Here is a 7,733-nt window from a genome sequence, read left to right as displayed (position 1 = left end):
GACTCTCTGACACATCTGACCTGCCTACCGGGAAAAGGAGCCAGTGAGTTTATCCTGGCTGTGCAGGACCCTGGGGGAACTATTTCCCACCCGTTACCCTCATCAGCTCCGGTCTTGGCCAAGGTGCTGACTTTAGAGGATCCAGACAGGAGTGCCTCTGAAAAATGGAGATAGGGGCTGCAGATTGTCCCTCCTTATGAGAAGTTCCCCTTAGTTTGATGGATATGGAACTCCAAGCTGATGGGCAAATGTTACCCTACCTTGGGGACAATGTAAAGGGGACAGAATCTAGACACACACACACACACACACACACACACAATCTCCTGAAGGAGGAACTGGTGAGGTAGCAGGGTGTAGCCATATCTCTAGCAGAGACCTAAAGGTATTCATAGATTGCAGCAATGACATATCTATAGATGTTCAGAAGGTGTAGGCACTATAATATAAGGACTATTTGCCATCCTGCCCAGTGTGAACAAAACACCTCTTAACTACCAGGAAACAGAATCCTAGCTAGACAATACAGTGTGAGGATTCCCTCACAATCTTGCCCACTGTGAACAGAACATCCCCTAAGCTACCAGAACACTGGATCATAGCTACCCACACTCTAGAGTCTCAATTCTTGTGGGCTCTATGGGAAGGGCTCCTAGGATTTCCTAATGTTGGGGAAAGGGCTGCAGATAGCACTGCACCCTTCTGTGGGGGCAGGGCTGTAGATGCCAGGCCCCAAATCCAGGTGCTCACTATTTAGCCTTTAAGTGCAACCCCACTGTGCAGGTGGTCTCCATTGATCTGCCAGAGACTTTGCCAACTGATCTGTTCTCCAATCAATTCTCCTTCCAGCTCTCATCACTCCTCCTCAGACCATCATCCGTCTCCTCACCTGACCAACAGGAAAGAGCCAAGAACAGGTGAATTATCCAGGAGTGGTGGTTCATGCCTATCACCACAGACAGAAGAATTGTACATTTGGGTTCCGGCTTGGAGGAAGGAATGAAACGAAACCGGTGAATGTAAGTTGTGCCTTCTGTGGGTCCATCCTGTGTGCTCTTCATTGTTCTTCAAGGCGGCTCCTGGGGACTCTGACAACCCTGAGATCTGAGAACGTTGGCATCTGATTGGCATCAGGTGCTTTGAGGGCCAACGATGACTTGATACTGAATAAAGTAATGCAATTCCCACTCACCTTATTTAACCCCACTGGGTTGGTGGAAGCTACTACCCATAGCTGAGAGATAAAAACACAAAGACTGAGGTCTCTCCTCCCAGCCCACCTCCATCCCCTAATGCAGTGTGGACCCAGAGTCCCCTTACCCCTTTCTCACAACCCCTCTCAGCCACTATTTCTAGCACATATCCATTCCTTTGTGATTTCTTCTGGCTCATAAAGACACTCTCTATCAGGTACCCCATAACCACCACACTTGGCTAGGACCCAGAGCATGCAGTAAGCAACCAAAGAATGGGACACCCACCCAATAAGTGTGAGACCAGATCTCCACACCAAGAAATACTCCAAAGGGCATAACTCCTGATGCTGAAGAAAAAAAAAAAAAAACAAAAATCAAAAACAAAAACCACAGCATAAACAGCCAAGACAGAATGTCTCCTCCAGAAGCCAGAAACACTATTGCAATAGGTCCTGAAAAAGAGCAGTTTGGCTGAAGCACAAGACAAACACTTCAAATAGCAATTAGGATTGTATTAATGACCTTAAAAGGGATAGGAATAAATTCCCTAATGAGACCATGACCGCAAAGAATATAGTTCAGTGAATAACGAAAACAATTCAAGACATAAATACAGAATTTAACAAAGAAATACAATCACTAAAGAAAACCCAAACTGAATTAAAACTGGAATTGAAAATCTCAGGATGTCAAACAAATCCTCAGAGGTAAGCCCCAGCAACAGATTAAAAGACATGGAAGAGTTAATTTCAGGTCCTGAAGACAAGGTAAAAGAAATGCATATAGCTTTGTCAAAGAAAATGTTAAATCTGAAAGAATCCGGGTACAAAGTATCCAGGAAATCTACGGATGCTACGAATAGACCAAACCTACAAATGATAGATATATAGGGAAAGGAGAAGAAACACAGGTCAAAGACTCAGAAAATATGTTTAACGAAATCATAGAAGAAAATCTCTCCAAACTGAAGAAAGAGATGCAAGATACAAGAGGCATATAGAGCACCAAACAGACGAGGCCAGAAAAGCAACTCCCCACAACTTTTCTTAACAGGACACCAATAGCACAGGCTCTGAGACCAGCAGTTAATAAATGGAAAGGATCTCATGAAGCTGAAAAGCATCTGCATGGCAAAGGAGCAGCCCACAGACTAGGAGAAGACCTCTATCAATTATACATCTAATAGAGGGTTAGCATTTAAATATGCATATAAATAAACAACATCAAAAGCAAAAACAAACAAATAACCCATTTTAGGATCACGTAGGAGACAGGGCATGCCCGTGAGTGTACCTTTCGGAACATTTTCAGAAGGACCTGGGAAGGAGTGAGCCATCTTGAATGTGGGTGGCGTCATCCCCACAAGGTTTGGAGATACTGAAAGAGCAACACTGGAAGAAAGCACCAGTCTCCCTCTCCCTCTCCCCAGCCCCATCTGGCTGTGCACTGCTCTCCTCTGCCCCACTCCACCACTACAATGGACATTTCTGACCCCATATGCTGAAATAAATTCCCCCTCCTGTAGGCTGTTGGATATTTCAGCCACAAAGACATCAGAACCACGTTCCTCATTCACAAGATTAGCCCTCAGCTCAGACAATCCAACCTCTCCAGCCACTTGGCAGCTTCAGGAGCTATTTCCCAAAGAAAGGACTTCTGGGAGGCTGGAGTGGGAGGGTGGATGTCAGTGAGATGATGGCCTCAGTTTCCCAGAACCAACATTAAAAAAAGAAATGCAGATGTGACGGCAAGCGTCTATAATACCAGGTGGGATGAGAATCAGTGATGAGAGAAGCTGGGGGCCAGCTAGCCTGGAGTACACAGCATAGCGGCAGAAACAAGAAATCCTGTCTCAACAGCAAAGAGGCAGAACCACCTCCCGAAAGTCATCCTCAATCCCCATGCCCTGGCACGTGCGCCTCCCTCCCCTCCACACACACAAATAAGAATAAGCATACGATCCAGGCGGTGGTGGCTCACACCTTTAATCCCAGCACTTGGGAGGCAGAGGCAGGCAGATTTCTGAGTTTGAGGCCAGCCTGGTCTACAAAGTGAGTTCCAGGACAGCCAGGGCTATACAGAGAAACCCTGTCTCAAAAAAAAATAATAATGATAATGATAATAAGCATAAGAAGAAGGAGAAGAGAGGGGCGGAAGACGAGGTAGAGAAAGAAGAAAGAACTCGGAGACAGGCAGAGTCCTCTACATCAGCTGCTGCTCTCCGGGCTCCTATAGATGACCCCCAGTCCCAGGCACTCTCTCTCTCTCTTTCTCTGCCTGCCTGTCCATCTGTCTTTCAGAGGGTATGAGGGAGGTGAGGTGGGATGGGCCCAGTAGAAGACAGTGTGGACTCATGAAGAATGGGCCTGTATGAAAGACATTAGAGGCTCTGTCCTCTGCATCTAGCACAGACTCTCATAAAAGGTAAACATGGCTGAGAGAGATGGGGAAGCCCATGGGGCCTGTCTCCTCGGGTGGGAAGTGAGGCTGTGGTCCAGGGTTGCTAAGGCCCCTTCAGGCTCAGGTATCCTGTCCCTTTGCGTTCTCAGTCCCAGGGGCCTCCAGGGAGCTCTAGCCTGAGCAGGCATGGAAAAAGGAAAAGAGAGGGGTCTGGGGAAAGACATGAGCCTCTAAGGGGAAACATGGTCATGCCCAGGGTTCTATCTGTGCCTCCTACAACTTCAGAGCAAGCCGCTGCTTCTTTTTTTTCAAACCCTAGCTCCAGAGACAGGACATGGCCACCCTCACCTACATCACCTCCTGGCAGCTCTGGGGCCTCATTTAATCAGAGGTGTTGGACACTCTAAACATTTCACAGGAGGGAATTTTAAGAGGCTAGGAGAGTACATGCTAGCCCGGTGTTCTATCCCCAGAAACACACACACACACACGTCTATTAGGCAGGATAAGCATAGGTTGCTGGCAGGCAGGCATGAGGGATGAGAAGTTTCTAGGAGGGCCATCCCCCAGAGCACCATCACTGTATATTATTAAAATATTGAAAAGCACCTGTGTTTCTCCACCTCAAGAGAAAGCTGAGTTGCATTTGGCCTTTCAATCAGGGTCAAGCGCACACTTACAAGCCTAGCTACTTAAAAAAACTCAGGCAGGGAGAGGGTGATTTGTGAAGCCAACCTGAGCTACATGGTAAGATCTAAGACCGTGAGGAGAGAAAAAGAAAGGGGTTGAAGGGAGACAAAAAAAGGAAAGTGGAAGAGGATGAGGCAAGGAAGAATTAAGGGAGGGAGAAAGAGAAAAAACGATAACTGTAATGTGTTAAGTGTTTTCTGGGCGCCTTATCTTATTTTATTCTTATTCATTCGGTCATTCATTTATTTAGAGATACGTTCTCACTGTGTAGCTCAGGCTAGCCTCAGACTAACAACCCTGACTCAGCCTCCCGTGTGCTGGGATTGTGGGCCTGCTTACCAAACTTGGCTCCCAAGCAGTCCCTCAGCTTTATGCCCACTCCTCCTCAACTTCCTCCTTCATTACCCTCAGTTCCTCTTTCTGGCTTCAGTGCAGTGGTCCCAGGATCTGCACAGACCACACCAGTTGGCAAGTGGCACTAGCTGAGCCACCTGATGCTTCTTCCCAGCCAGCGGCTAGCTCCCTTGCCCCAAAGTGCTCACTGCCTGGTGCCAGTGGATGCTGTGATCATGAAAGGGGTGCTTCCCTGAGGCTGCCTAGCCTCCAATTTTGCTTCTAGCCTATGCAGCAGCTTGCCCAGCTGGTGGCACCATTCCTAGGCATAATAGATCATGTGAGCATCAGATTCAGCCACAGGAATCTACCCTCCCCTGCTGAGTCCAAAATAGCCATATAAGGGACAGTATGGCGGTTTCCTGCCCCTGGAACAGAGCCAGCAGGGCGTGGGACTTCTTGAGTATTGGTGGTTGCTGTGGGTGTAAGGCTTGCTTGTATAATGTACATGTTTTCATGGTTCCCCTCTGAGGAATGTCCTCTCTGCCAAGGTTAATGACTCCATGATAATCAGAGACATAGTGAGCCTGGGAGGCAAGAATGTGTTCTAGGTCTCAGCAAATGTGGCAAGACAGTTCCTAAGGCTGTGGGAAAGAACATTGAAAACATGAGTTCAAAAATATATCATTTCTCAACCATGAAAAATGTGAATTGTGTAAGGAGTGTCACAGATCTGAAGAAGCAGGGGCAGCTGCATCACAAGCCATCTTGACAGAAAGGCACAAAGTCAGGCAGATTCCTGAGTTCAAGGTCAGCCTGGGACAGAGGGAATTTAGGCCCAGTCATGGTCCGCATGGTAATTCCAGGACAGGTCTGTGCTTGCTGACTCTTCCTAAGAAAGCTGAGGTCAAGGGATGCTGATTCATGGGATAACCAAAAGGAAACCTGGGGTAATGACTGAATTGATAAGAAAAAAAAAATGGGCTTTTGATCTCTAAGAGTTGAGCTATCCAGATAATTTTTAGAATAACAAAAGAGAACTGCTTAGAGAAGAAGAACATAGAGCAATTTAGAAAGCTGTCTCAAGCAGAACTTAAGCTGTCAGCTTGGACTCACGGTTTGACTTCAAGTCATTCGTTTTGCAGGTCTCCAACACCCTTCTCTCTATCTCAAACATTCCTTCTCCAAGAACCCCTCTCCAAGCTAAGGCTGAGGAGTCCTCAGCACTTCCACTCCTAGTGTGGAAAGGAAAGGCTGCGGGCAAAGCATTTTTGACCTCTCCTTGACCTCTCTTTCTCCTTTCTTCATTCATTAGAACCATGTGTCCAGGCAAATCCTTCCACCTCTACCAAGCCCAAGTCTTCTCTGCAAAGACTGTGGGAAGCTGCTTGCCTATGACCCAGTGACCCTATTACTAAGATAAGCATAACTTGACTGCTGGTTTGAGAGCCAAATGAGACTGTGGTGGACACCAGAGATCAGCATGTGCCAGGCACTGTCCTGGGAGCTATGCTTTCATTCATCCCTTTTATCTTTGCCACAAACTTCAAAGAGGAGAAGTGTTACCCTCTCCTTTTCCACCAGCAAAAACTGATGCAGGTGCCAAAGACACAGCTGCCATTGAGCAGAGGTAGAACTTGAACCCAGGGAGTCAAGCTGCAGCCTGTGTGCCCAGCCCACAACATTAAGCTGTCCCAAGCACGTTTGCTAAAAAGATGGAAGTGTTGTGAACACTGCATACCACTGCCTTCACTCTACCATCCCTATCCACAGTCTGGAGATTGATGGACTTGCTCTGTGCCGGGCAGTAGAGGACCAAAGCCAAGCAATGATGTACAGCCTCCTGCCAGGGGGAAGCCAGCCTAGCACCTAATTGGATCAGACCCCCCTTCCAGGATTCCTCTACCTCCTCTCAGCTCGCTATCTCCCCAGCCCTGCCCTGCCTGAGGTTCTACAGCTGCCCCAGCTGATTTTATAAATGGCCCTTGCAGGAGGTGGGCACCTTGGCTAATTGAATCAACGCCCAGAAGGCAAGAGGCAGGAGGCTGGTTAGCATCAAGGCCGAAAAGTGGTGGCAGCAGCAGCCTGAGAAGAGTCCCTAGGGAGGGCTGAGTGAGCCAGAGAGGCTCAAGCAATCAGGGCCTTTCCAGATGCTGAAAGTCCAGGTGGAACCTCCTGGGGGGGGGAGGGGGGCTGACATCCCCTTCTGTAATCGTGGGGCAGGTTTACTCAGATCAGCTCACACACACACGCACACGCACACGCACACGCACACGCACACACAGTTTATACACTCTGAAGAAAGTAGGAACGAAGAGAAATGGGAGAGTCAGAAAAGAATGGGAATGACACAGCATTTGGCAGTAGTGAATTTGGGTACATGCCTCCAAGCTGGGGACCTGAACCCTGAACTTCTATCTGCCCTGATGCCAATGCATGGTCCATGACACACAATGATGTCTCAGTCAATGACAAGCTGTATATAAAGTCTGTAAGATTAAAGCAGATGAAAAAAAAAAATACCTCCTGCCTGGCATGTTTATGGCCCCTCTTTTATCTTGGATGTTTATATATACACATATACCATTATGTTACCAATACATCCAGTATTTCACATATAACATAGCTCTACATGTTTGTATCCTAGGTGAAACAGGCTATGCCACACATCTATAATATATACATATTACAGATATATTGTGATTATATAGAATATATATAAATTATATATTAATGCATATATGTGTTATATTCTATATAGCAAATAGTATAAATTATATTTACACACAGACATATATAAGCATATATACAAACATACCATGTACCTTAGGTATGCAGTTATATATCACATAGGTATAAAAATTCAGTGGTGCAAGATAACCTACAGAATCAACTAACATGGGCCCCTAAGGGCCCACAGAGACTGAACCACTCTCCAGGGATCCTGCATGGGACTGACCTAGGCCCTCTGCACATATGTTACAGCTTGGTCTTCAAGTGGGACCCCTAACAGCAGGAGCAAGGGCTGTTTCTGACTCTGTGGCCTGCCTTTGGGACCCTTCCCTCCTACGGGGCTACCTTGTCTAGCCTCAATAGAAGAGGATGTGCCCAATC

This window comes from Mus caroli, unplaced genomic scaffold (genome assembly GCF_978045245.1).
Source record: "Mus caroli unplaced genomic scaffold, Mus_caroli_1 scaffold_12, whole genome shotgun sequence".
Lineage (NCBI taxonomy): Eukaryota > Metazoa > Chordata > Mammalia > Rodentia > Muridae > Mus > Mus caroli.
This window is presented reverse-complemented; position numbering follows the sequence as displayed.